The 27,427-nt window shown below is 24.3% G+C and overlaps 1 protein-coding gene across 3 annotated transcripts in view; it reads right to left on the bottom strand.

Moving 5' to 3' along the window:
- Nucleotides 1-27,427, bottom strand: part of LOC117169550 (alpha-1,6-mannosyl-glycoprotein 2-beta-N-acetylglucosaminyltransferase) — a 133,931-nt gene that overhangs the window by 95,963 nt on the left and 10,541 nt on the right. For 2 of the 3 annotated variants that reach the window (XM_033355971.1, XM_033355973.1), the window contains exon 1: nt 7,028-7,451. The exons of the other annotated variant lie outside the window; for it this stretch is intronic. The gene's annotated coding sequence lies outside the window, so the exon portion shown is untranslated. Of the gene's footprint in view, nt 1-7,027; nt 7,452-27,427 lie in introns of those variants that run through there. 3 annotated transcript variants of the gene reach the window in all.

Below are 27,427 nucleotides of genomic sequence, written 5' to 3'. Positions count from 1 at the left end.
GTGTCATGGAGAAAAATCACAAATGACGAATTTATTGAATTTTGGGACAGTAATAAGCATGTGGCTTGTTAAATGAATTAAAAATATTCATTTAATTATTTTTAAAAATTACGAAATGATGATAATTTTTTTGTTTTCATACTGAATTATGCTAATAATTCATTTAGATTAATTTTTTATTCCTTATTTCCCTTTACAACTCATTGAATATATTTTACGGAAATGGAATTCACACAGTAAAATTACTTATTTTTATAATGATAATTGAAACTGCAGTTTGCTTGTTCACAATTTCACAATTTCAATCATAAAATTTTCTTATTTAAATGAAAATTTAAATTCAATTATTTCATTGAGAAATTGCACATTTGGTTAAAAATCGTTTTTTTTGTCAGTAGAAAATTATTTTTTTCTTTGCAAGATGATATTCATGTTTAAAATTTTTTTGTTGTTAAAAGTTCAACTATTAGAGTTCAATGTTTATCATTTTAGTAGAGAATTTACCTTTTAGGTCGGAAGTGAAATTACTTGCATGGAAGTTAATCTCTTTTGTTGAAAATTAATTTTTTGGTTGAAGATTCATTACGTTAATGAAAACTCCATTTTTTGGTTTAAAAATGAGCTATTTGACAGAAAACTTGTCTTTTCCTTGGATGAAAGGAATTTTTTGCTAAATGTTTAACTATTTTGTGGAAAATTTATTTCTTTTTTGGTTGGCAATTATTATTTATTCGTACTGAAAATTTAACTATTATTCCAGTGGAATATTCCATAATGCTACTTAAAAATTCATCTCGCTATCAAAAATGCAATTATTCTAGTTACAGATTTAACATTTTAGTTAAATATTTTTTTTTGGGTTTAAAAGCCAACTATTCTAGTTAAAGATTTACAATTTTAGTTGGAAATTCATCACTTTCTTTGAAAATTTAACAATTGTTTTTAAGTGATTTTTTTTGGTGTGGAATGTTAGTTTTTTCAGGAAAGTAATTTTTTAACTGAAAATCTTACTTATTTCAATGAAATATTTCATAATATTTTCGTTGAAAATTCATCTTTTGGGGTAAAAATTTTATATTTTTTTGTGAATAATGGATTTTTTTTTAAAACACTCAATAATTTACGCATAATAAATGCGTATAAAATGCGTATACCTTGTTAATTTTTTGTTTAAGATCTCCCTTTCAGGCTTTAAATTATTTCTCATTCATTTCAAAACCTTTGCATCTCTCTTAAACTCACTCTAATTTTTCTAAATTAATAATTTATTTTTATTTGTTAATCAACATTTTTTCTTTTTTTTTTTTTAACATATATAATCATTATTATCTTAAAATTAAATTTTTCAAAATAAAACATCATTTGCAATTTTCACAGGAATTTCAAACAATTGTTTTTATTATCTTAAAATATTTTAAAATCTTTGAATGGCACCAATTAATTATATTGTAATATTCACAAATTTATATTTTGTTTTAAATTCTTTGACATTTTATGAAGTTTTAAACCAAGTTGGAATATTTTCAAAACTTCTAAATATCTCTTAAACTAACGCGAATTTTCAAAAATTGATAATTGTATAATTGTTATTTATAGATCAAAATTGAATAATTTTATTTCCAAATTAAAAAACTTCAAATTAGAACAATTACAGTTTTTACGTTCAAAGTTTAAATTAAGTCGTCTGAAATTTTAACTATTCAAGGATCTCTATTTCAAGCAATTTAGTTTCAAGTTATTCAGTTTTGAATATACACAGTTAAATATTCCTATTTTTTTTTAAATGATTCTCTTTCTTAATTAGAATTTTTATAATTGAGTTTCTTTCCAAATTATTTCAAATTTGAAAAAAATGTAAAATTTTGAAAATGATTTTTCAGTATAAAAAAATAACACGAAACGTAAAGTATAAGAATAATTCTAATCATTATTTCATTTAATAAGAGGAAGAAAAAAAAAACAAATATTAAAATTCCTAAATTATAAAATTTTCGAATAATCAATTGAAAATTCGAAAATTTTCGAATAATAAAATTTTCGAAAAATAATATTCCCGAATTGGAAAATTCCCCAATGTTAAAATTCCTGAGTTATAGAATTCCCGAATAATAAAATTTCCGAATAATGAAATTCGTAACAGAAAATTGCCGCGTTTCAAAATATATGAACAATAGGAAATTTTCGGATTCGAACAATTAATTTATTTATAAATATTATTCATTTAATAAAAGTTCAATATTCAAATATTTAAAAATAAATGTTTTATATACAATTATAATAATAATATTATATTATATATAAAAATATTATATCATATATATAATAAATACTATATTTTCGAAGTTTGAAGATTTTTAAATTATTGTTTCAATTTACAATAACAATAATTAAAAAAATATACTTTTTGGATGAAAACTTTTTCAATTATTATTATTACTTTAAATTCAAACAAAAATTTTAGAAACTTCAAATATTAAAAATAACTTTTTTAAGCACAGATAGTATTATTGTATTTTTAATAAATTAATAGAAAATTTTTATATTTAAATTCGGGAATTTTCTAGCAAATGTGACCAATTTTGATGTTTTTTTCAAATGCTCAGAAATAAATCCTGCATAACGTCATTAGGGCTGATTTTTTAATTTCACTCTGTGAAATTTATTATTTAAACAAATAGAATGACAAAATTGGACATTTTACAAATATTATTTTTTTTTTTTAAGAAAAGACTGACTTAAGAGAAGTCGCTATCTATCAGAATTATTGCAGATATATTTCAGGAACCTGAATGTTAGGTTTAGGATTTAGGTTAATTGTTATGAACAATTAATATAAAAAATTACTTTCATACGGGGCTCAACCACATAAAAAAACTTTATCTTGATTAAAAATGCCTAAATATCTCGTAGAAGTAGTAGTAAGAATGGAAAATAACCATTAGTTAACAATGGCCACTTTTATAAATATTCTAATAAGCAAATTGTGTTATTTTATTTTTCTCGAAGAAGTTTTTTTCTTCAACTAACTTTCAAATCAATTATAAATTATAATAAATAGCTGCAAAAAATATAAATGTTAAATCTTTCTATTGTTAATAACAATATTATAAACAAATTTCAAAATTTAACGCTTTCCATCCGAAAAATTATTTTTTCTGCTTAATCATGTTGCAGTTTTCTAAGTGGTTATAATTCATCAAGAAAGTGTGGCAATAAATCGCTATTGTTATTGCTATTAATAATGTTAGTTATTTAGTTTTTGTTTTATATTTTGTTTCTAAGTCATAATTCTCTATTATTATTTAATAATAATTTTAATTCAGAATTACTGAGAAAGTTACTTATTTAAGCAGTACTATCGAGATGCATTAAAATAATCAATACGAAAAAAAACCGCTTATGCAGACGCAAACTTGCTAAAGATGACTGTTTATTTGAAATGTTGTTAATAACAATAACAATAGCTAGTTTTAGCCGCAATTGATGAATTATAACCACTCAGAAAACTACAACATGAGTTAACAGAAAAAAAATATTTCGAATGGAAAACGCTAAATTTGTGAATTTGTTTATAATATTGTTATTAACAATAAAAATATTTAACATTTATATTTTTTGCAGCTATTCATTATAATTTAGAATTAATTTGAATGTTGGTTGATGAGAAAAACTTCTTCGAAAAAAAGAAAATAACACAATTTGTTTATTAGAATATTTATAACAGTGGTAATTGTTAACTAATGGTTATTTGCCATTCTTAATACTGCTTCTATAAAAATATATGAATTGTTAATCATGATGAAGTTTATTGTTGTGGTTGAGCACCATGCAAGTAATTGTTTGCATTAATTTTTTATAACAATTAACCTTAATCTTAAACCTAGTTTTTATATTCCTGAAGTTCATCTGCAATAATTCTGATAGATAGCGACTTCTCTCAGCAATAGACAAAAATAAACATTGAAATTGATCAAGAATTGTAGCCTGTAGTGGATTATGAACAGTAAATTATATTATAAACTGGTCGGGAATTTTTATATTCGGGATTTTCAATATTCGGCAATATCCAATTTGGGAATTTTTTGTCCCGAATTTTTAGTATTCGAGATGTTTCATTCAACACAATGCAATTCCCGAACAATTTATAATATTAACGAATTGGACAATTTCCGAAAAATAAAATTCCCAACATATTTTCGAATTTGTAAATTTTCGACAGAAAAATCACGAATTATATCAAATCTTTAATAGGAAAATCCCAAATTATAAAATTTTTAAATTTAAACAAATATTTTCATTGATTAAATCATTTATAATGTTTAAAGATACTAAAATGATCGTTTGAAATTAAAAAAATGGATTAAGAAAAGTATATGTTTCTGGATCATATTTTTTGAAAATTATTGTTATTTTAAATTTTAAAAATAATTTCAGAAATTCGGAAGATTCGAAATTGCAATATTCCTCAATATTAAAATTCCTGAATTATAAAATTCGCGGATTAGAAAATCCCTAAATATTTAAATTCCTAAATTATAGAATTTCCGAATAATAAAATTCCCGACAGAAAATAAATCGAATTTCAAAATATCTAAACTAGGAAATTCCCAGATTCAAACAATTACTTTATCTATAAATATTATTCATTTAATAAAAGTTCAATAATAAAATATGAAAAAAATAAAATATTTTTAATGTTGAAAGATCTTTAAGTTATTGTTTGAATTTAAAATGACAATAATTGAAAAAATATTTTTTTGTATGAACATTTTTTTCAATTATTATTATTTAAAATAATTATCCCAATAGCTTATATATTATCGAATTTGCAAATTCCCGACAGAAAACTTACAAATTATATTAAATCTGTATTGGAAATTCCCGAATTGTAAAATTCCTAATTTTAAAAAAATAATTTTATCTATAACATTATTTATAATGTTTAAAGATTCTAAAATTGTTTGAATAAAAAAAATGATTTAAGAAAAGTATATATTAATGGATAATATCTTTTAAAATTATTGTTATTTAAAATTTTTTAAATAATTTCCGAAATTCGGAATATTCGAAATATTCTAGTTCAGATATTTTATGATTGGGATGCCTGAAAAATTGCGAAAGATGAAATTCCCGAAACTCTAAATTTCCAGAATTGGAAAATTCCCGAACAATTAAATTCCCGAGTAATAAAATGTTGAAATTGGAATAATCCCGAATATTAAAACTCCTGAATTATGAAATTCCAAAATATTTAAGCATAACAGAAGAAAACTTTGCATAAATCATTGGAACGGAAATATGACATCGGGAGGCTTTTGCATTCCTGAATTATAGAATTCCCGACAGAACATTACCGAATTTCAAAATATCTGAACTAGGAAATTCCCGGATTCAAACAATTAATTTATTTACGGATATTATTCATTTAATAAAAGTTAAATAATGAAATATTAAAAAATATATATTTTCAATGTTTAAAGATCGTTACATTATTGTTTGAATTTAAAATAACAATAATTGAAAAAATAAATTTTTTTGGATAAACATTTTTTCCAAAATTATTATTGTAAATAAAATTCCCAACAGCTTATATATCATCGAATATGAAATTCCGAACAAAAAACCCACGAATTATATCAAATCTGTACTACGAAATTTCCGAATTATAAAATTCTTCAATATAAACAAATAATGATATCAATAAAATTATTTATAATGTTTCAAGATTCTAAAATTATGGTTTGAATTAAAAAAAAAATGATTTAAGAAAAGTATATATTTCTTGATAATATTTAAAAAAAATTATTGTTATTTTAAATTTGTAAAATAATTTCAGGAACTTTGAACATAAAAAAACAATTTTGTTAAAAAAATAATTGAATGTTGTACTGTTGTACTGTTGTAATGTTGTAATGTTGTATAACAAAATTTTAATTGTATATATTCGGGAATTTTAAAATTCGGGACTTTCATTATTCGGCAATATCCAATTCGGGAATTTTATTATTCAGGAATTTTCAAGTGAGGGAATTTTATTATTTTTATCAGCTAATGGGACAATTTCCGAAAAATAAAATTCCCAACAGCTTATAATATTACCGAATTCGCAAATTCAGGACAGAAAATTGCCGAATTTTATAAGATCTGTCCTAGGAAATTACGAATCATAAAATTCTTAAATTTAAACAAATGCGTTTAGCAACACAATTATTTATAATGTTTAAAGTAGCTAAAATTTTTGTTAGAATTTTAAAAAACAATTATTGAAAAAAACTATATATTTCTGGAAGAACATTTTTTAAAAATTATTGTTATTTTTAATTTAAACACTAATTTCAGAAACTACCAGCATCAGAAATAATTTTTTTAAATAAAAATAACTGATTATTGTACTGTTAATAAATTAATATTTACAACAAATGTAATTGTTTAAATTAGGGAATTTTATTATTTGGTAACATTATTATTTGGAAATGTTATCATTTTGGAATTTTCCAATTTGGCAATTTTATTTTTCGGTCCTCCAAACAATTAATGAATTAAGACAATTGAACGTGACATTTAATGTAAAGTAAATGCGATTTGACTGAGAGGAATTCAAGAGCAAGAATTTAGTATGAATAAATGGAACTGCATGGCATCCGACATTGTCAAGTGGCCAAAAATAAACACGAAGCTTTACCACCTGCAAGAGAAAATTTTTATTTCACGACCAAGTTGAAACAGTAGCAACATTTTTCCAACAATTTCACGATCCAGTGATCAATAAATTATAGTTATATGGAACTAGAAAATTATGCTTGTCATAAAAACTTCACAATGGGAAGAAAAACGAGATTCGACCTCTAGAGCAATGCCGCTTTTTTGAATAAATTAGAATGGCGAAACAAATGCAAGTCACTTGAAAAATGGCAACAAAAATTTATTCTTATATTCAAAACCATTATTTCATTAATTTCAAAAGAAATTCCTTTAATTTTTTCGAAAATTTCAAAACACTAAAGTTAAACATTAAAATTGGACTCACCTTTTTAGATAAAATTGTGCCCAATCAAAAGCACGAATTTTACATCGCGATACACAATATTGAAAATTTGGTTTAAAATTGACCTAACTATTATTAATAAAAATCGGCATTATTGAAGATTTAAATAAACTATCGGATTTCGAATAAAGTGTGATGTGCATCGAACTTTGTTGTAATATTTATTTAATTATAATTACAAATAATTATAATATAGATTTCATCTTGAATTATAGTATTTATTTATATTTGAAGTAATTATATAATTATAACTTTTTATTTGACTTTTGTTTATATCACAGTGGGAAAAAAATGATTTAATAAAAATAGAGTGGCAAGAAGTTTACGGATAATTAATAAAATCGTGAGTCGAATTGGCACAGCGATCGAAAGATTCGCGAGTCTTCCCGCGTTACTAAATACATAACCGACTTCGCGAAGATCCAAGTTGAGACTGCGCGACCCTTGACATCGCGCCTCACGATTCGGTAGTCACGTGACGCTTATCACGTGCGCATTCCTTGATATCTGATTGGTCCGCATTTAAAGAGCTGCTGGAAAACCCCCGGCATTTAAAAGAACATCAAACTTTGATTTTTATCATTTCATTCTCAGAATCATTTGTTTAAACTATTTTTAAATTAAGGGTTTCACTCTGATTCACTGTTGATGAATCGATTTCAAATTGTGCGAAATTTGATATTTATAGAGACTAGAAAACAAACGGGACGACTGCAAAATTAAAAAAATTAAAATTTCCAAATTTAAACAAAAATTCTACTTTATATAATTATTTTTTAATTAAAAATACAATAATCAAATGTTTTAATACAAAATTATATTTTCGATGCCTACAGCATGTATGATTATCTTTTGAACTTTAAATATTATTATTTTTTAGACAAACTCTTCCAGATATATATATTTTTCTCAATTATTTTTGTTTTAAATTTAAAATAATAATTTAAGAAACTTCAAACATGAAAAATAACCAAAAATTTTTTATGAAATATTTGATTATTATATTTTTGATAAATAATATTCATTAAAAAATGTTAATTTCTTGAATTTGGAAATATTCTATTTCAGATATTTTATAATTGGGATGACTGAAAAATACCGAAAGAGAAAATTCCCGACAATCTAAATTTCCCGAATTGGAAAATTCCCGAATATTAAAAATCCTGAATTATAAAACTCCCGAGTAATAAAATTTCGAAATTGGAATATTCCCAAATATTAAAATTCCTAAATTATAAAATTCCGGAATTGGAAATTTACCAAATATTAAAATTCCAGGATTATAAATTTTCCGAATAATAAATTCAAAAATTAGACTGAAAAATCCCTAAAAATAAAATCCTCGACAATGAAAAATTCTCGAGTTGGAAAATTTCCGAAAGATAAAATTTTCGAATAATAATATTACCAAGTTGGAAAATTCCCCACTGTTAAAATGCCTGAATTATAGAAATATCGAATTATAAAATTTTCGAATAATGAGATTGCGGACAGAAAATTGCCGAATTTTAAAATATTCGAACTAGGAAATCACCGGGTTCAAACAATAAATTAATTTATAAATATTATTCATAAAAAAAGAGTTCAATCATCAAATATAAAAAAAATATTTTTAATGTTGAAAGAACTTTAAGTTATTATTCTAATTTAAAACAACAGCAATTTAAAAACATTACAAACAATTTTTTCATTGTCATATTTTATTATTGTATTCGAATAATTTAAAAAAATTTTAATATTCTAATTCGGAAATTTTCTGGTTCGGATATTTTATAATTCGACACTTTTCTGTGGGAATTTTATTCTTAGGCAATTTTTTAAAATTTTGTGATGTTATTACTTAGAATTTTTATTATTTAGAATTTTTATTATTTAAGAATTTCATTATTGAAGAATTTTAAAGTGCTGGGAATTTTATTTTTCGGAATTTTTCAATCGTTCCTTATAATTCGGCAATTTTTCGTCGAAAATTTATTATTCGAGAATTTCCTAATTGAGGAATTTTATTATTGGGAAATTTTGCATTTCAAGCATTTTATTATTCGCGAATATGATTATTCGGAAATTTCCCAATTCGGGAATCTTGTAATTTAGTAATCCTATTTTTCTGGAGTTTTATTATTCGGGAATTCAATTTTTCACCAATTTTTTAATTCGAAAATTTTATAATTCAGGAATTTTATTTTTTGAGATTTTTTAGTCGATCAAAGAAACAGGGGCGCAATTTTTGTTTTTGTAAGAAATTTTCAAATTAAAATATAAAAATAATAGTAGCATCCAATTTTTGTATTTTATGGTATCTATTATCAAAAATAATAGAAAAGCAAGCCCAACATATTAGTGATAATTGATGAAAATTGATGTCTTAACTTCAGAATTAATATATGTATTATTTTTGTAGAATGTGTAGATAATCATACCGTTGCATTTTTGATCAAAAATACCACTTTGTGACGAAAGAAACTTTTTAAACCTAAATTAAACCTAATGTTTATTTTTTTGATAGCAGTGAAATTGGTTTATTGTTCTGAAAAGTAATAAACATAATTCACAAATTGTATACATACTCCATTAACTCGAGAAAAATACTTGTATAATTAATAAATGTAAGAAATGAAGAAAGAATGTTATTATTTTGTACAAAACTGAACAAAAAATTTTGAACAAAAAAATTAATTTTTTCGTTGAAAAATTCATCTTTTTGGATGGAAAATTCAACTATTTGGTAGCATATTAACTTTTATGTTGAAAATTTATATTTTTTAATGGGAAGTTAAACTGTTCTGTAGAAAATTCACCATTTCTGAAGAAAATGCCTTGGTTTGGATGAGATTTTTTTTCATTAACTGAAAAATATTTTCTGGTTGATAATTCGTCTTTTTGGTTTAAAAATTCACATGTAGAGAGATGAAGGGATCAGGAAGAGAAAGTATTTTTTTCAACGAGGATTTAAACAATTTTGTTGGAAATTCGTCTTCTTTGGTTGAAAGTAGAACTATTTTGTTCCAAAACATTTTGTTTGTTCTATGATTAATCATTATAATTGAAAAAACGTTGTTTTTAAAAAAATATAACTGTTTTGTCCAGAATTTGTTTTTCATGTGTAAATTTTTTTTTTAATGCGAATAAAACTATTCTATTTTTGAAATGTAGCTTGTTTAAATAAAAAGTAATTTTTTTGATTAAAAAGTCACCTGTTTAATTCTAAATAAATTTTTTTGATTGGAAAATCATTATTACAGTTAAAAATGCATTTTTTCTATTAAAAATTCATACTATTTTGTTGTAAATTTGTCTTTCCTTGTAGAATAAAATGTTCTTGGTGAAAATTTCATCTTTTTTGGTTGACAATTTTTTTTTTCGTTGAAAATAAACAGATTTTGTTAAAAATCTATTTTTTATGATAACAAATTAATTTTTTTAACCGAAAATATAATTATTCTATTTTGGGTTCAAAATTGATTTTTTTTTAGTTTAAAATTCGTATATTATTTTGTAAATTCGCAATTTTTGTTAGAAAACTAACTTTTTTGGATAAAAATTAATTTTTCAATCCAAGATTTTGTATTTAATTTACAAATAATTCACTTGGTTGAAAATTGAACTATTTTGTAAAAAAAATTTTTTTTGTAGTAAAATTAATTTTAAAAACTAAAAATGTAACTGTAACATTTTTGGTTGATATTTGAACTATTATCATGAAATTTTGTTTTTCTTTTAGCTTAAAACTAAATTTTTTATCAGCTAAAAATTCTTCTTTTTGATAAAAAAATATTTGTTTTAAGATTTATTTTTTTGTTGAAAATATATTTCTTTGATTAAAAATTTAACTATTTTGTTGGAATGCATTTTTGTTGTTGTTTAAAAGCATTTTTCCATTAAAAATGAGGGTTTTCTATTTTTAGTTAAAAATTAATCTTTTTTATTTGAAAATTCAACTATATGGTTGAAAGCTACTCTTTTTTTTGTTAAAAATGAATTTTTTATACTGAATATTTAACAATTCCATTTTATTCAAATTTATCTTTTCTGTTGAAAATTTATGCATTTTGTTAAAAATTCATCTTTTTTGTAGCAAATTATTCTTTGTAGTTGAAAATTCATTATTTTAATTTCAAATTAATTTCTTTATTTAAAAATTTTGTTGTTTGTTCAAAATTCATTTTTTTAGTGAAAGATTCTTCCTTTTAGTTTAGCATTCTTTTCTTTGTTTAAAAATTCAATTAACGTGTTCAAAATTTATGAATTGTGTTAGAAATTCATCTTTTTTATTAAATAATTTTTTTTCTTTCATTTATTCTTACGCCTTAATTCGATCTATATTGTTCTTATAAATGACATTTATGTTGACGAGAGAGAAGTTAGGGGACGTAGGGGGTCAGAAGTAAAAAAATAATGTGAGTGGAATAAGGGGAAGCAGAGGGAGGAGAAATAAGGGAAGTAATGGGATCGGAAGTGTTGGATGTGAGGAGTGGAAAAGTAGGAGAAGTGAGTGTAAGCAAGGGACGTAAAAAAAGGTGAAGTAGAGAATGGAGAAGCAAGGAAAGTATAGGAGTAGTAAGTAGGAGAATTGAGGGATGTAAAGAATTTTAGGGGTTATAATGTAGAAGAGGGAGAAGTAATAAAAGTAAAGGGGATGAGAAAGTGAAGGGGTGAGATGAGTGGAAAATAAATGTATGGGAATTAATAAGAGAAAAAGCAATTAAGGAAAAAGAAAGGTAGGCAGCGGACAAGGAGTAAGAGAAGTATGGGAGTAAATTAGATGAAGTAGAGGATGGAGAAGTAAGGGAAGTAAGGGTTTTGGACGTATGGGATGTGCGGGGCTAGAAAGTGTGAAAGATAAGTATAAGTAATAGATGTGATGGAGAGGAAGTATATAAGGGAGAAGTAAGGGCAGGTAAGGAAGGAATAGTAGGGGCTATATGTGTAAAATAAGGATGGCAAAGTGAGGGAAGTGATGGGATTGATTGGAAGTGTGGGATGTGAGAGGTTAAGAAGTAGGAGAAGCGCATTTAAGGAGAGATGTTAGGGGTAAGGAAATAGAAACAGGAGAAGTAAGGAAAGTAAAGGAGGAGAAAGTAGAAGTAGGGATGGATGTGAAGAATATTAGGGGTTAGGGTGTAGAGAAGGAAGAAATAAGAGAAGTGAAGGAGGTGAAAAAGTGACGGAGTTGGATGGGTGTTGGATGAAATTAGGGGAATTGAGGAGAGGGAAAGTAGAGGAGGGTGGTATAAGGGAAGGAAGGGGAGGAGAAGTAGAAGAAAAATATCATAAAACTTTTTTCGGAAGTAGGAAAAGTATGGGAGTGGAATTAGGGGAACCAGAAGATGAAAAAGTGAGGGATGTGATGGGATTGGAAATGTGGGGTTCGAGAAAAGAAATCAATACTAAATAGTTGGTAATAAAAAATCTATAAAAGGTCGCTGCGATTGAAATGTCTCGAGTTATTCTTAGGCATACGACAGGGGTGGAAGATAGCTGAGAAAAGGTTCTTTGGGGGCAAGTGGTTTTATTCTGCTTCATAATGCAGGTCAGCTGACTGAGCTCGCTGGCCGGAAACAATGCCAATATTCACATGTCACCTTTCTGATATGCACTACCGAAGGACAACGATACGCCACTTTATTATATTTTTCTTCCTTTGTTTTCTGCACGTGATCCAAAGATAGAAAAACTTTCATTATTTGAAGCATCGGCTCAAAGAATCAGCGCTTTATTCTTTTATTAACGGAAGAATTTCTGATTGAAATTTAATGATTTCGAATTTTTTTGATTCCAACTAAAAGAGATGACTTTACACAATACGAAATTAATTTAGAATTCCAAAGGACGAGTTTTTACAGAGTTGAATTTCCTACTAACAAGCTGACTTCTGGAGAGATTAGTTTCATTTTCAATAAAATAATTCAATTTTTGGGAAAATAGTGGGATTTTTATGTGAATCTTTTAATGTTCTACCAAAAACCGTGCCTTTTCAATCAAAAAGTCAAAATTTCAAACAAAAAAATATTAAACCAACCTTCAACCAAAAACAGTTTATATTTAAACTAAAAAGAAGTTGACAAAGTTTCAACAAAATAATTAATTTTTCATCAAAACAGTTACATTTTAAATAAAAATAAAGCAAAAAGATGAATTTGTTGCCAAAAATATGAATTTCTAATAAAATATATAAATTTTCCAAAAAATATTTGAATTTTGAACTAAAGAAAATCAATGTTGAACCATAAATGGAAAACTTCAATATCAGGGGAAAAAATGAATTTTTTTTACCAAAAAAGGAATTTTTAACAAAATCGTCAAATTTTCACCCAAAAGATAAATTTTTAACAAATGAATATTTTGCGGTCCACAAGGCAAAATAAGCTTATACATGTTCCTAAAATTTTTGGGCCAAAAGAAAAATTTGGTGTCAAAATTTTAAATTTTCAAAATTATAGTTAAATTTTTAACCAAAGACATTTTTTTCGCGAAGTAATTCACCTTTTATCAAAGTATTTAAATTTTGTACCAGAAAAAGAATTTTTAACGCAATATTTTTATTATCAATCGAGGAGATTAGAGAAATAAATTAATTTTCAAAGAATAATGCAATAGTAGATATTTCACGCAAAAAAATGCTTGAATTTTTATCCACAAATAATTAAATTTCTAATAAAAAATACATTTTTTAAAGAATATTGTTGAATTTTCAAAAAAATTATTAAATTTTCAACCCACTTGTTAATTATTTAACTTAAAAAAAAATGTTACATTTTTAAACAAGTAATTACGTTTTTTTTTAATATAAATTTTCAACAAAAAATTTTCAATCTTAAAGGACAACGTTTCTACCCAAATAGAATTGAAAATTAAATTTCCAACTGAAAAATATTATTTTTAACCAAAAATGAAAAACTACCATTTTCAGTGAGAAGAAATGGTTACAAAATAAAAGGAATTATCAAGAAAATAGTAAATTTTTAAATTAAAAAGATGATTTTTTTACTACGATAATGAACTTTGCAGCTAAACAGATGAAAATAAAACAAAAAAGGATTTTGTAGTCAAAAAAGTTAAATGAGTTTATTCAAATTGTTGAACTTTTGAATTAAAAGACGAATTTTTTCTAGATCAATTTTCAATAAAAAATTTAATTTTCAAAGAATAATATAATAGTAGGTATTTCAAACAATTAAGGTTTTAATTTTAAATGAAAAACAGTTAAATTAAAACGCAAATGTTCATTTCCGAATGGTTAAATTTCCGAAAATAGGAAATTGCTGAATTTTCGAATCTCGCAAAAAATATTTAATTGTTTTATTTTTTTGTTCTTAGAATAATCTTCTTTTTATATGCATTATTTCTTTTTAAGTAGCAGTTTCATTTTCTTTTAGAAGATTTAAATTTCGGGAACTTTCATTTTTCGAAAACATCTGTATACTTATTTCTTCATTAAATTATCTAAAAGTAATATTTAATCATGACTGAAAACTAAACGAGATCAATTTTTATTGATATAAAAAAATGTTATAAAGAAATTGACTTGTATCGCATTTTTAAACGTTCCAAATTTTTTCCCTACAAGATCATTTATTTTTACCTTCAGAATAATAGCATGAAACATAAGAATGCTATTTGAGAAAATTTCTTTTAAAATCTAATATTCATAAACAAATTAATTTATAAAGTATAATAAAATATAAAAAATTTCTATTTTCTATGAGATCACTTTTTTCATCTCAAGAAAAATATTAATAAACGAAAGACCGTCATTTAATGAAATATATAAAAAAAATATTGTTTTTGTCAATTCTTATAAAACGCTCTGATTTTTTTCATAGGAATTTTTTAAATATTGATAAATATGTTTTTCAATCTTTTGTATGATAATATTATTCTTTAGATAAAAAAAGTGAATTCACAGAGAAAAACAAATGTCTATTTTTAAAGATTCTAAATGAGTGAATTTGTTTACCACAATGTTTTTTTAACAATTAAAAGCGTCGTGTAACGTTTACCTACCGTTTCGATATATTATAATTGCGATGGAAAAAAATTATTTTGCAGAAACAAAAGATTTCCTTGTAAATAATAAGATACATATAATTTGCGTACATTAATTATTTATAATAATTAAAATTGTTATTAAAAGGCAATATTTTCCATATAAATATTATCCTTGAGATTAAAGGATGAGATCACGTAGAATAGAAAAACTTAACAAATGCGATGTTAGTGAAGTTGTTTATAACCATTTTTAATAAAAAGAACAATTGTACTCTTTTAATTCTTTTTTATGATTAGTTATTACTTTTATGTAATTTTACTAAAAAATCAGCACAAATAAAACATTTAAATACCGTTAATGCAGCAGATACGAGTTTTACCCGTTGTTTTGTTTGTAACAATTAAGGAAATGAAGGAATTTAATTTACAACGAAAAATTCTATTCTTCAAGAGTATATTCAAAAATTCTATTTTTTAAAGAAAATATCAATAAACAAAGCACAGAAGATAGTAAAACTATGAAAAATAAGTTTTTAGTCATTTTTTAAATGAAATAATAAATTAGTGCACAATAAACTAGAGAAATATTTCAAGCGAATCTACAGAATAAGGTCAATTCATTGAAGAGAATTTGATAAATGATATTGATTTATCCTTATAAATTTTAATTTTCATTCAATTACACTGTCTAATGAATATCAGGAAATTAAAAATTCTAATTGCTTTTTATGAGTTAATTAACATATCGCGCCAAGCTATCAGTTAATGAAACAATTGCAGTAATTATATAACTGCGGTAAAGTTTTTGAGTTCCTATATTGTAATCGCTAATAAAGACAGGTATTAAAATTATAAGTGGATATAACTAGTTGTAGATGGTGTAAGATACTTGGAATAAAATAATTTATAAAAAAAATGTTTATTGCTAAAAGAAGCGACTGTAAAAAGTAATAAAACGTTTGCAAAACAAATAAACATATTTCAATAAAAATAATATATACAAATAATACTAATAAATTATTTATATAATATAATAATATAATAGTTATAATTAGTTACTTCTAAGGTTTTTTGAAAAACATGTAGTAAACTGATTAACCGAGCTTCGTGGTCAGATTCATTCAAAGCTTTCAAACATGACTCGGAACTTCTAAGGACTCTGGTTAGTCTCAATAAAAGACTTATTCCGAACATTCTTTCAGCTCGTTAATTATAGATTTTTTTTGATTTTTTAATTTGCAATCTAAATTTAAATTTCAGCTATTACGATTTATAAAAGAGAACATTTTAGATTTTTAGGGTTTCGTACTTTTTTACAACTCACAACTCACAACTCACAACTCACAACTCACATCTCACAGCTCACAACTCACAGCTCAATACTCTCAACTCACGACTTACGACTTATAACTCACAAGGGGAAGAAAAGTAGGAGTAATTAGGGGAGGTGGAAGAAATGTGAGAAATGTGTGATTGAGCGTAAGGGAAATTTGACGTTAGAGGAATCAGGCGAAAATGGAGGAAATGAGAGAAGGGGGCGGTAGATAAAGATGAAGTTGGAAAAGTGAGGGGAAGTGAAGGTTGAAGGGTAGGAGGGGAAGTAGAGGAAGAGAGGGGAAGTCGGGGAATGTAGGGAAATTTAGGGCTCTCAAAGAAACAAAAAAAAATGAAATTATGGATACAAACTTTGAATATATTAACTGACGGTACCGATAATAAAAAAATTACGTGCAGAAACCATAAGATTTCTGGGAAAATTTTAAATGATTCAAGTTTTATTTTAACAGTTTAATGTTAATTTTCGAAGATTTCAAAATATGTCTCAAAAGAATCTGGAAGATTTCAAAAAATTTTGGTGTGTGCAGAATTTAAAAAAATTTTATAAAAAATTTCAATTATTTTAAAAGGTTTTAATCTAATTTAAATTTTAAGAATCTTGCAATTAATTTAAAACAAAGTATAAAATTGTTAAGATTTCAGAACAAAAGAAGCCTGTTAAGAGTGCTGACCCATTTTTTCATTTTGAAAAATAAAAATGTTGGAAATTAAATTTTTTTATTTTGCACAATTATTAAAACATTTCAGGAACAATTCGAGTTATTTTAGAAAACAGAAGGATGAGAAGTTTTAAAAAAGTAATAAATATTTTTAATGGTTGCAAGCATTTTGAAAAATCCTGTAAGATAAAAAAAACTTTTTCAACAAATTTTTAAATAATTTTTCGAAATATCTAAAATTCTCAAAATTCTTTGCTATTCTTTTTGAGAAGCCTAGGAAAATTATATTTCCATACACTTAAAAACAAATAAACCAAAAAAAATAAATAGTTATTTGAAATTTTTTAAAATGATTTTTTCCCTTAAGCTTAAATTTCGTTCAATTTACTTTCCATGGTTTTCTTTCTTTTTCTTTGAGAAATATTTTTTGGTTGTAAATTCGTCCTTTTGGTTTAAAAATTCATCTCTTTTGGTAGAAATTTCGTATTTTTTGTTTAAAAATGCAACAGTTTATTGAAGAATTATTCTCTTTTTGGAAAATAATTCTACTCGTTTAAAACTTCAACTCCTTTGCAATAATTAATTTTGCGTTGAAAATTTTTCTTCTTGGTGGAAAAGTAATCTTCTTGATAGAAAATACATCCGTTTAATTGAAAAGACTAATATTTAGTTAAAATTTACTGTTTAATCAAAAGGTCATATTTTTGGGACAAAAATTACAGTTTTGTAAAAAATCTATTTCTTTGGAAAAAATTTTATACTTTTTGGTTAAAAATTTTGGTTGAAAACTACTCATTCAGGTTTTGGATTCAACTATTTTGTTGAATATTTGTCTTTTTGGATTAATTTAACTTATTCAGATTTAAAATCTTTTTAGATGAAACATAAAACATTGGATTTTTTGTTGAGAGCTCATCCTTTTCAGATAAATAATCCAATATTTCGTTTAAATTTAAACTACTCTGTTAAAAATTAATTTTTTGGTTTAAGATTTATCATTTTAGTAAAAAATTTATCTCTATGGTTGACAATGTGCTATTTTATTAAAAATTCACCTTTTTTTTACAAAATTAATCTTCTTGGTTGAAAATTCATATTTTCGGGTTGAAAAAGAACTGTTTTATAGAAACTTAGTTTCTTTTGAAAAATGTATTCTTGTTTGGCAAAGTATAAAAAATTTAACTTTTTTCTCGAAATTAAAATTTTTCTCCATTGGTAATTAAAATTGTTTGGCGTTGTAAAAGAATAACGAAAAAAAATTCTTGATACATAAATTTCCCAAAAATAAAAATTCCTGAAAATTTAAATTACTGTGGTAAAATGAAACTTCTGGGAATGTTTATTCCTTGAATTTTAAATTCTAAAAAACGATTAAAAGTGCCGAAAATGTTTTTTTCTCGAAATATATTCTATTTTGAAAAAAAGGAACAAAGTAGAAAAAGTCCTACTCCCTCTTGGTCATGAATTCAGCCTATTAAAGATTTCGAATTAAAGAAACATGAATCACATTAATTTTAAGGGTAATTTATGGTAAGTTAACATAAATTGCCACCAATTTCAAAATATCTATTAACTTTTGGAAATTATCGGTCATTAATGGTAATATTACTGGTAAATGTGGTAACTTACCATAAAATTCCCAAAATTCAGTTTAACAATGGCTAAAAATCTACGGAAATTCACGAAATTTTCGGTAATTTATGGTAATTTTACAGATGAATATGGTGATTTACCATAAATTACCCAAAATTCAATTGTAAACATTTTTATAAATTTCCAGAAATTTTTAGTCATTCATGGTAATATTACAAGTAATTTAACGTAACTTACCATAAATTGCCCAAAATTCAGTTTAATAACGTCTAGAAATTAATGGAAATTTATTGAAATTTTTGGTCATTAATGGTAAATTTATAATTGAATATGGTAAATCACCAGAAATTATACAAAATCCAATTTTTAACATTTTTATAAATGTTCAGAAATTTATGAAATTTTGGTTATTTATAGTAATATTACAGGTAATTTAAAGGAAGTTACCATAAATTGCCAAAAATTTAGTTTAACAATGCCTGGAAAATTAAGAAAATTTATAGACGTATTTTTGGTAATTTATGGTAATTTCACAGGTGAGTATGGTAATTTACCAGAAATTACCCAAAATTTAATTTTCAACGTTTTTATAAATTTCCAGAAATTTGTAGTATTTTAAGGTAATTTAGCAAAAAGTGCCAAAAATTAAATAAAAGAATGTCGATAAATTTTCGGAATTTTTTTTTCATTCATAATAAATTTACAGGTGAATATGGTAACTTACAATTAATTACCTAAAATTCAATTTAAATTTTTTAAATAAAATTTCAGACATTTATAAAATATTTAGTAATTTATGGTAATATTGCGTATAATTTAAGGTAACTCTCCATAAATTTCCCAAAATTCAGTTTACAATGTCTAGAAATTTCTGGAAACGTATGGAAATTTTTGTTAATTTATGGTAATTTTACAGGTGAATATGGTAACTCACTAGAAATGATCCCAAATTCAATTTTAAAAATTTGTATATATTTTCAGAAATTTATGAAATTTTTGGTTATTTATGGTAAAATTACAGGTAATTTAAAGTAAATTACTGTAAATTGCAAAAAATTTAGTTTAACAATGTCTAGAAAATTTATGCACATTTTTTGTAATTTATGATAATTTTACAGGTGAATATGGTAACTAACCAGAAATTACCAAAAATATAGTTTTAAATGTTTTTATCAATTTCCAGAAATTTTTGGTAATTTAAGGTTATTTAGCAAAAAGTGCCCAGAATTCAATAAAAAAATGTTAAATTTCCGGAAATTTATAGAAATTTTTGTTCATTCATGTTAAATTTTGGTAATATTATATTTATTAACTTATAGTAACATTTAATGTTATTTAGGGTAACTTATCATAAAATTCCCAAAATTCAATTTAAAAATGTCTATAAATTTCCAGTAATTTTTGGTAATTTTGCAGGTGAATATGGTAACTCACCAGAAATTATCCAAAATTCAATTTTAAACATTTTTATAAAGTTCAGGAAATTTATAATTTTTTTGGTAATTTATAGTAATATTACAGGTAATTTAAGGTTCTTTACCATTAAATTCCCAATATTAAAATTAAAAATGTCCATAAATTTCTTGAATTTTTCGGTAATTTATGGTAATATCACAGGTAAATATGATAACTTACCATAAATTGCCCAAAATTCAGTTTGACAATGTCTACAAATTTTCGAAAATTTATGACAATTTTCGGTCATTTATGGTATTTTCCAGATAAATATGGTACCTTACCATAAATGATAAAAACTTTAATTTTAAACATTTTGATAAATTTCCCGAAATTTATGAAATTTTTGATAATGTATGACAATATATCAGGTACTTTAAGGTAACTTACCATAAAATTCCTAAAATTCCATTTATAAATGTCTACAAATTTTCGCAAATTTATGCAAAGTTCCGGTAATTTATGGTAATTTTACAAGTAAATATGGAAACTTACCAGAAATTACCCATAAGTGTATTTTAAACTTTTTTTTATAAATTTTCCGAAATTTATGGATTTTTTTGATATTTTATGGTAATAGTACAGGTAATGTAGGGAAACTGAAGATAAATTACCCAAAATTAAATTAAAAATTTTTTTATTTCAGAAATTTCCAGAAATTTTTGGTAATCTATGGTAATTTAATCTAGTATATATGGTAACTTTCCATAAGATATCGCAGAATTCTATTATTTTCAACCAACATTTTCTGACAGTTCTTACGTTAAATGGTCTGATTATCGTAATATGCGAGCTCATAGATGTATATAATTTAAATTATTCCCTTTGACGTCAGCTTTTACTCCCTAGGGAGTAAAAAATAGAGCTTTAGCCCCGCTTCATAGACTTATCAAAGGGCTGAAATCATGCATGTGTCATAAAAAAAATCTTGATGACAAAAAGACACAGCCAAAGATTCTTTATAAAAATTGTTTAAAATAAAAAGTTGAAAAATAATAGAATTATTTAACTTTTATTAGTGCAGTTACAGTAATTGTGGCAAAGGTGACTTCATTTAAAAAAATTTTCTAGAGATAAAAATTGAAAATATTTAAAATCCAATTTGGTTCATATTTGTTTACTAGTTTTTAAGAAATAAAAACTTTATTCAGTCCTGCTGACACTTAGCTTCTGTTCCGCTTTACTTTATTCCTCTAAAGTCTAAGGCCAAGCTGACACTGAGAAAATCTTCTGGGCATTTCCCTGAGGCTTTCACAATAAAGGTTCCCATTTATTCCATCCAAATTGAAATTCAGCCTACAGAAGGGTCAATATTAACGACCGTGCCAAGGGTCAAGATATTTGGAGATTGTCCAGATTCACTACAAAAGTTTCAACCTGTATATGAGGCCACGATAAATGTTCGCGCCTTAGAGAAGCAATCGATCGACCTATTGTTGAAACTTTTAAGACTGCCAGTACCGATTTAGGAAGTTTAAAAAAAATTGGTTCATTGTCTTTATATGAAAATAACTTTTTTGATATTCAAGATACAAAAAAAAACGATACCTAGCGTATTTGTTCGCGTCTCTGAGACGTTTGGGCCGACCTACAGTAGAACCTCGATTATCCGAAGTAATGTGGAGAGGAGATACCTCGGATAAGCGAAAACTCTGATAATACGGAAGAAATACAAAATTCGGAAGAGTTATCTATTTTTAATATTTTAAAAATAAAAATAAATGTAAGCATTTAGCAAATCAAAGTAAACAACTTACGAATGTGGATTTATCTTTATTAATTGATTAATTGATTAATAAACTGCGTTCATTCAGAATTAGGTGTAGCAGTTTCATCTGTTTTTTTAATGATTCTCCGTATTATCCGAGCATACACCTCGGTTAATGCGGAGTGCTTGGATGAGTCCCGTTGCCTCGGATAACGCGGAGCCTCGGATAATCGCAGGCCGGTTAATCGAGGTTCTACTGCATTGTTAAACCCCTTAGGAGCCACCTATAAACTATGTTACCACTTTTAACAAAAAGTGGAATAGTTAAACTTTTAAATAAAAATTAATGTCAAATGATAAAAAAAAAAACTAATTTTCTACCAAATCGTTAATTTTTTAACTGAATTATTAAACATTCAAAACAAAATGACGAATTTTTTAAGCAAAATAGTTGAATTATTAAACCAAAAGATTAATTTTCTACCGAAAGAAACTAATTTTTAACCAAATTCAAAAATCCTCACACAAAAAGTTGAATTTTTAACCGAAAAATAATTAATTTTCAACAAAATTTTAAGCATTCTTAGACAAACAGTTCATGTTTTAACAAAAAATAAGAACTTTTCGACTGCAAAAAAAATAATTACAAAAAAATTTTTCAATAAAAATACAAAATTCTCAACCGAAAAATTGAGTTCTTAGAAATAAATTTTTTTTTTAATTTTCAATAAAGTATTTCATCTTCGAAACCTGGTTAATATAAAAAAAAACCAAAACATTCAGTTTTCAACTAAAAAAGATGAATTTTTAATGAAAAAGATTACTTTTTTACCAAAAAAATTTTTCTTTAAAACTCAAGAATCATCAGCCAAAAAGCTTAATTTTCAACTAAAAAAGACAAATTAAAAAAAAGAAGATCAAGTTACTACCATAAAAGATAAATTTTTAAACAAGAAGGTTAATTTACTACCAAAAAAGAGGATTTTCACTCTAACTCAAGAATTATCAGCCAAAAAGTTGAGTTTTCTACTGAAAAAGATGGATTTCTCAACAAAAAGGTTAATTTACCATAAAAAATAAATTTTCAATAAAGTTCAAGGATCCTCTACCAAAAAGTTGAACTTTTAAGAAAGAAAGATAAATTCTTTTTTTTTTTAATTTGAAAAAAGTATTTCATCTGTAAAACCTAGTTGTTAAATTTATAGGCAAAAAATGGACTTGAAAAAAAAAAATTTACTACCAAGAAAAAAAACGAATTTTTAGGAATATTTAAGTATTCTCAACCAAAAAATCGGATTTTCAATTAATAAAAATGAATTATTAAACAAGAAGATTAATTTATCACCAAAAAAGATAAAATTTTTAATAAAATACAGCAATTCTCAAGCTTAAAGTTGAATTTTTGAACAAAAAAGAATAATTTTTCCACAAAAAAGATTAATTTACTATAAAAAAAATGATTTTTTAATCAAATTCAAGATTTACCAACCAAACGTTTGAAGTTATAACAAAAAAATATGAATTTTTAAACAAAAAGATTAATTTTCTACCAAAAAGACGAATTTATAATCAAATTCAGGAATGCTCAACCGAAAAGTTGAATTTTCAACAAAAAACATACATTTTTAAGGAAAAAGATTAATTTTCTACCAAAAATACGAATTTTTAATAATATTTAGGAATTTTTAGCCAAACAATTTAATTTTCAACCGAAAATATGAATTTCTGAACAAAAAGAATAATTTACCTTAAAACAGACGAATTTTCGATAATATTCAAGAATTCTCAACCAAAAAGTTGAACTTTTAACAAAGAAACAAAAAATTCTTTTTTTTTTTAATTTTAAGAAAGTATCAACCCATCGATTGAAATTTTGATGGGCTCTCTGATATTCCGAAAATAAGATTTTCGGTAAGACAGAAACATAAGCTTGAAAAGTATATTGCATTTTTTTCCACAGCAGAGAAGAACCTACATTATTAATAAAATTTAAATTTGAATCAAAAACTTTTATTATTATTTTCATTAATATTCTCTTTGAATAATGCTAGAAAGTTGCATTTTTCTCTGAAATATTCAAATTTCTGTCCACTTTCTTCTTGGAGCTTGACAATAAGTAATAAAATTTAATAAAACGAATTGTTTAAATAATTGATTATGGTTCATAACTCTGTTCTATTATAGTCAAACTTGATATTTGCCATTTCTTCTACAACTTTTAAATTCTTTTTTCACGTTTTATTTAGTAAGATAATAATTAATGCACGTTATCAAACAAAATTGCTCAAACAATTTATTATTGTTAATAACTATCTTTTCTCACATACTTGTTGAAGGTCTAGCTTTTTCCAAATTTTTTACCTCATTTTCGACATTGTTCTAAGAAATTGAAAAAAAGTAAAAAAAATTGAAAAAGACAGCTACTTTCTAGCTCTATTCTAAAATATAAATGATAAATTGTTTGAAAAAATTATTTAAACATCTGAATATCAATAGCAAATAAACATATACGTAACAGATACAATTGTTTCTATAAAAACGCAAAAAACATAATAACAGAATTGTTTAAAAAATTATAATTTAGATATTTTCAAAGTTATAACAATTGCAGAATATTTAAAAACCGTGTTTTTTTTCTATTTGACGCTTAGTTTGTTTGTAAGAATTGCAGAACGTTAAACCATAATGTTATTGTTTAAACAATCTGTTTTCCGATTGGTTACTTAATTTTTGATAATTATGACATAAGAAAATTTATGTTTTAAAGTATCTTGATTTAATTAGCAAATTGATACTCAATCATACAAATGTCTCATTTGATATTTTTTGTTATTTTGATTAATAATAATATAAACAAATGTCCATTGTGAATATTTGAAGGCAAAAAGACATTTTTTTCTTTAAGTTTTTCTCATCTTATCTTGTCAGTGATAATTAATGATAAAAATTCGTTATTAGATATTTTTTATTAACTTAATCCGATATTCTTTATCAATTTTATAAACAAATTATATCAACAACTTCCATGGGTGGAGATATAAAGGCAGAAAGAGATAGTTTTTTCTCTCAATTTTCCTTAAGTTATGTCGTGAATGCTGTTTCTTCAGGAGATTTTGTTGTCCGGCATTTTTTATTGATTTTTCAAACAAATTCTTTAAATAAATTCCCAGCATAGACATTCGCAGACAGAAAAAAATTCGTTTTTTCTCTTAAATTTTTAAAAATTATATCATCAGTATTCATCTGTAACAATTCATAAAAATACTGCATCACACAAATTAAAAGAAGCCAAAAAACGTGCATTTCTGGCTTTAAAAATCCGCACTGAGAACTTGTTTCTATAATTTATTTTAAAAATTATTAAAAAATATCTGTTAAAAAAATCTCACAAATAAAAGTTATTGGCGACATAATTTTTTAAAAATTAGGAGAAAAAAAGAATTTTTTCTGTCTTTAACTGTCCATACTAGAAACTTTTTTATATAGTTTGTTTATAAAATTAATGAAAAATTTCGAATAACAAAATCTCATAAATAAAGATGATAGACATAGTTTATGAAAAATTAATTAAAAAAGACGATTTCTTCCTATCCTACAATGTCGATACTGGGAATTTGTTAATACAGCTGTTTATAAAATTAATGAAAAATATCGGATGAAAAAATTGTTATAATCAAGTATCATCTTTAATGTATACTATTTTTTAACTTAGTTTGTTTACACTAAGACAACAATTAATTATTTTGCTGAAGATGAATCATTCTAGTTCAATAATTCTAGTCGAAAATTCGTCTGCTTTGGTAAAAATTTTGTCATTTTTGGTAGAAAATTACTTATTTCATGCTTCGTTAAAAATTAAATTATTTTGTAAAAAAGAATTTTTTAGTTTGAAGATTCACCATTCAAGATAGATATTAAAATATTTTGGTGTAAATTAACTAATTTTTTTGTATATTCAAATCTTTTTCCAATAATTAACTTCAACAATATTATATTTTAACAATAAAATTTCCATTATTCAAAAATTAATCTTTTGTGGCTTAACTTAACTCTTAAAAAAAATTTAATCTTTCTCGGTTAAAAATTCAACTGTTAGTTGAAAATTAAATTATTTTTTAGAAAATTTTTTTTTCAGTTTTAAATTCATCTCTTTTAGAAAAAAAACCTAATATTTTTTTCTTAAAAAAGCAATTGGCTGAAAATTAATATTTTTTTGGTAGAATTTAAGTTATTTCTCTTTAAAATTGAAATCTTTCTTAGTTCAAAATTCAATTAACTTCTTTTTGGAAAAATGTCTTTTGGAAAAAATATAATCTTTTTTGGTTAAAAATGCAAATTGTTGAAAAATAATCTTTTTGGATAGAATTCAAATAATTTTTTTACAAAATTAAAATATTTGTTGGCTGGAAATTCAATTTCTTTGTTGAAAATTAAATCACTTTGTAAAGAAAAATTTTTGGTTATAAATTTCATCCTTTTACTAAAAATTCAACTATTTGGACAATAATTACCATTTTTGTTTGAAAATTCGTATTTTTAGTTAGAAAGTTCAATTGTTACGCAAATTTTATTTTGTTTCTTTTTTGAAAATTCAATATTTTTTGGTAGAATTTAATTGATTTTTCTTTCAAATTGAAACCTTGCTTAGTGAAAATTTGATTTTCTAGCTTGAAAATAAAATTATTTTGTAAACAAAATTTGTAAGAATTTGTAAGTTAAAGATTTATCATTTTAGTAAAAATATTAAATATTTTTTTACAAATTAACAATAAATACTCAGTCAATAATTGCTTTTTTTGTTTAAAAATACATATTTTCGAGTTGCAGATTGTACTGTTCTGTAAAAATTTGTTCCTTTGTTTATTTAAAAATTCATCTCTTCTAGAGAAAAATGCATCCCTTTTTTTTGGAACATTCGTTGAAATTTAAAGTTTTTTTAAAATGCATCTATTTTGGTAGAACATTCTACAGTTTGTTTAAAAATTAAACTATTTTGCTCAACATTATATTTTTGGTTGAAAATCCATATTTTCGGGTAAAAAGTTAAGCTTTTTAATAGAAAATACGCCTTTTTGGTGGAATTTTTGAAAATTGTGATACTTTTTCATTGATAAATATGATTAAAATGTAAAAAGATAAAAATTTTCTTTTAAAACGAGAGGAATTTTCTAAATTGTTGTATTTTTCAAACCTAAAATTTTTTTTTTTTGACGAAATACATGAATTGTCTACCAAGGAGATTAATTTTCAACCGAAAAGTACGAATCTTCAACAAAATTCTTGAATCCTCAAACATAAAAGATCAATTTGCAACACAAATTTTAATCATTAATCACATACACGAAAAGAATTAGTCGCATAAAAATTCGTCGACTTTGTATATTAGGCTTGGATACGAGAAGAAGTCGAATAAAGTTTTGAAACCTCCTTGTTGAAGGATGTGATCAATAATTATTTAGAAAATATGAAACATTTCAGATGAATTAAAAAATGTTATTGCAGCGTTTAAATAAACAGCGGTATCAAATTTCTAATCCAGTTGACGAGACTCTCCGCGACAGTCAAGGAAAATCGAGAAGAAAGGAAAAAAAATTATTTATAGTGTCACAAGTTAAAGTCCCCACCCACGCTTCCACACAC

This window comes from Belonocnema kinseyi, chromosome 3 (assembly GCF_010883055.1).
Source record: "Belonocnema kinseyi isolate 2016_QV_RU_SX_M_011 chromosome 3, B_treatae_v1, whole genome shotgun sequence".
NCBI lineage: Eukaryota > Metazoa > Arthropoda > Insecta > Hymenoptera > Cynipidae > Belonocnema > Belonocnema kinseyi.
The sequence above is the reverse complement of the archived record's forward strand: the minus strand, read 5'-3'. Positions and strand labels throughout refer to the sequence as shown.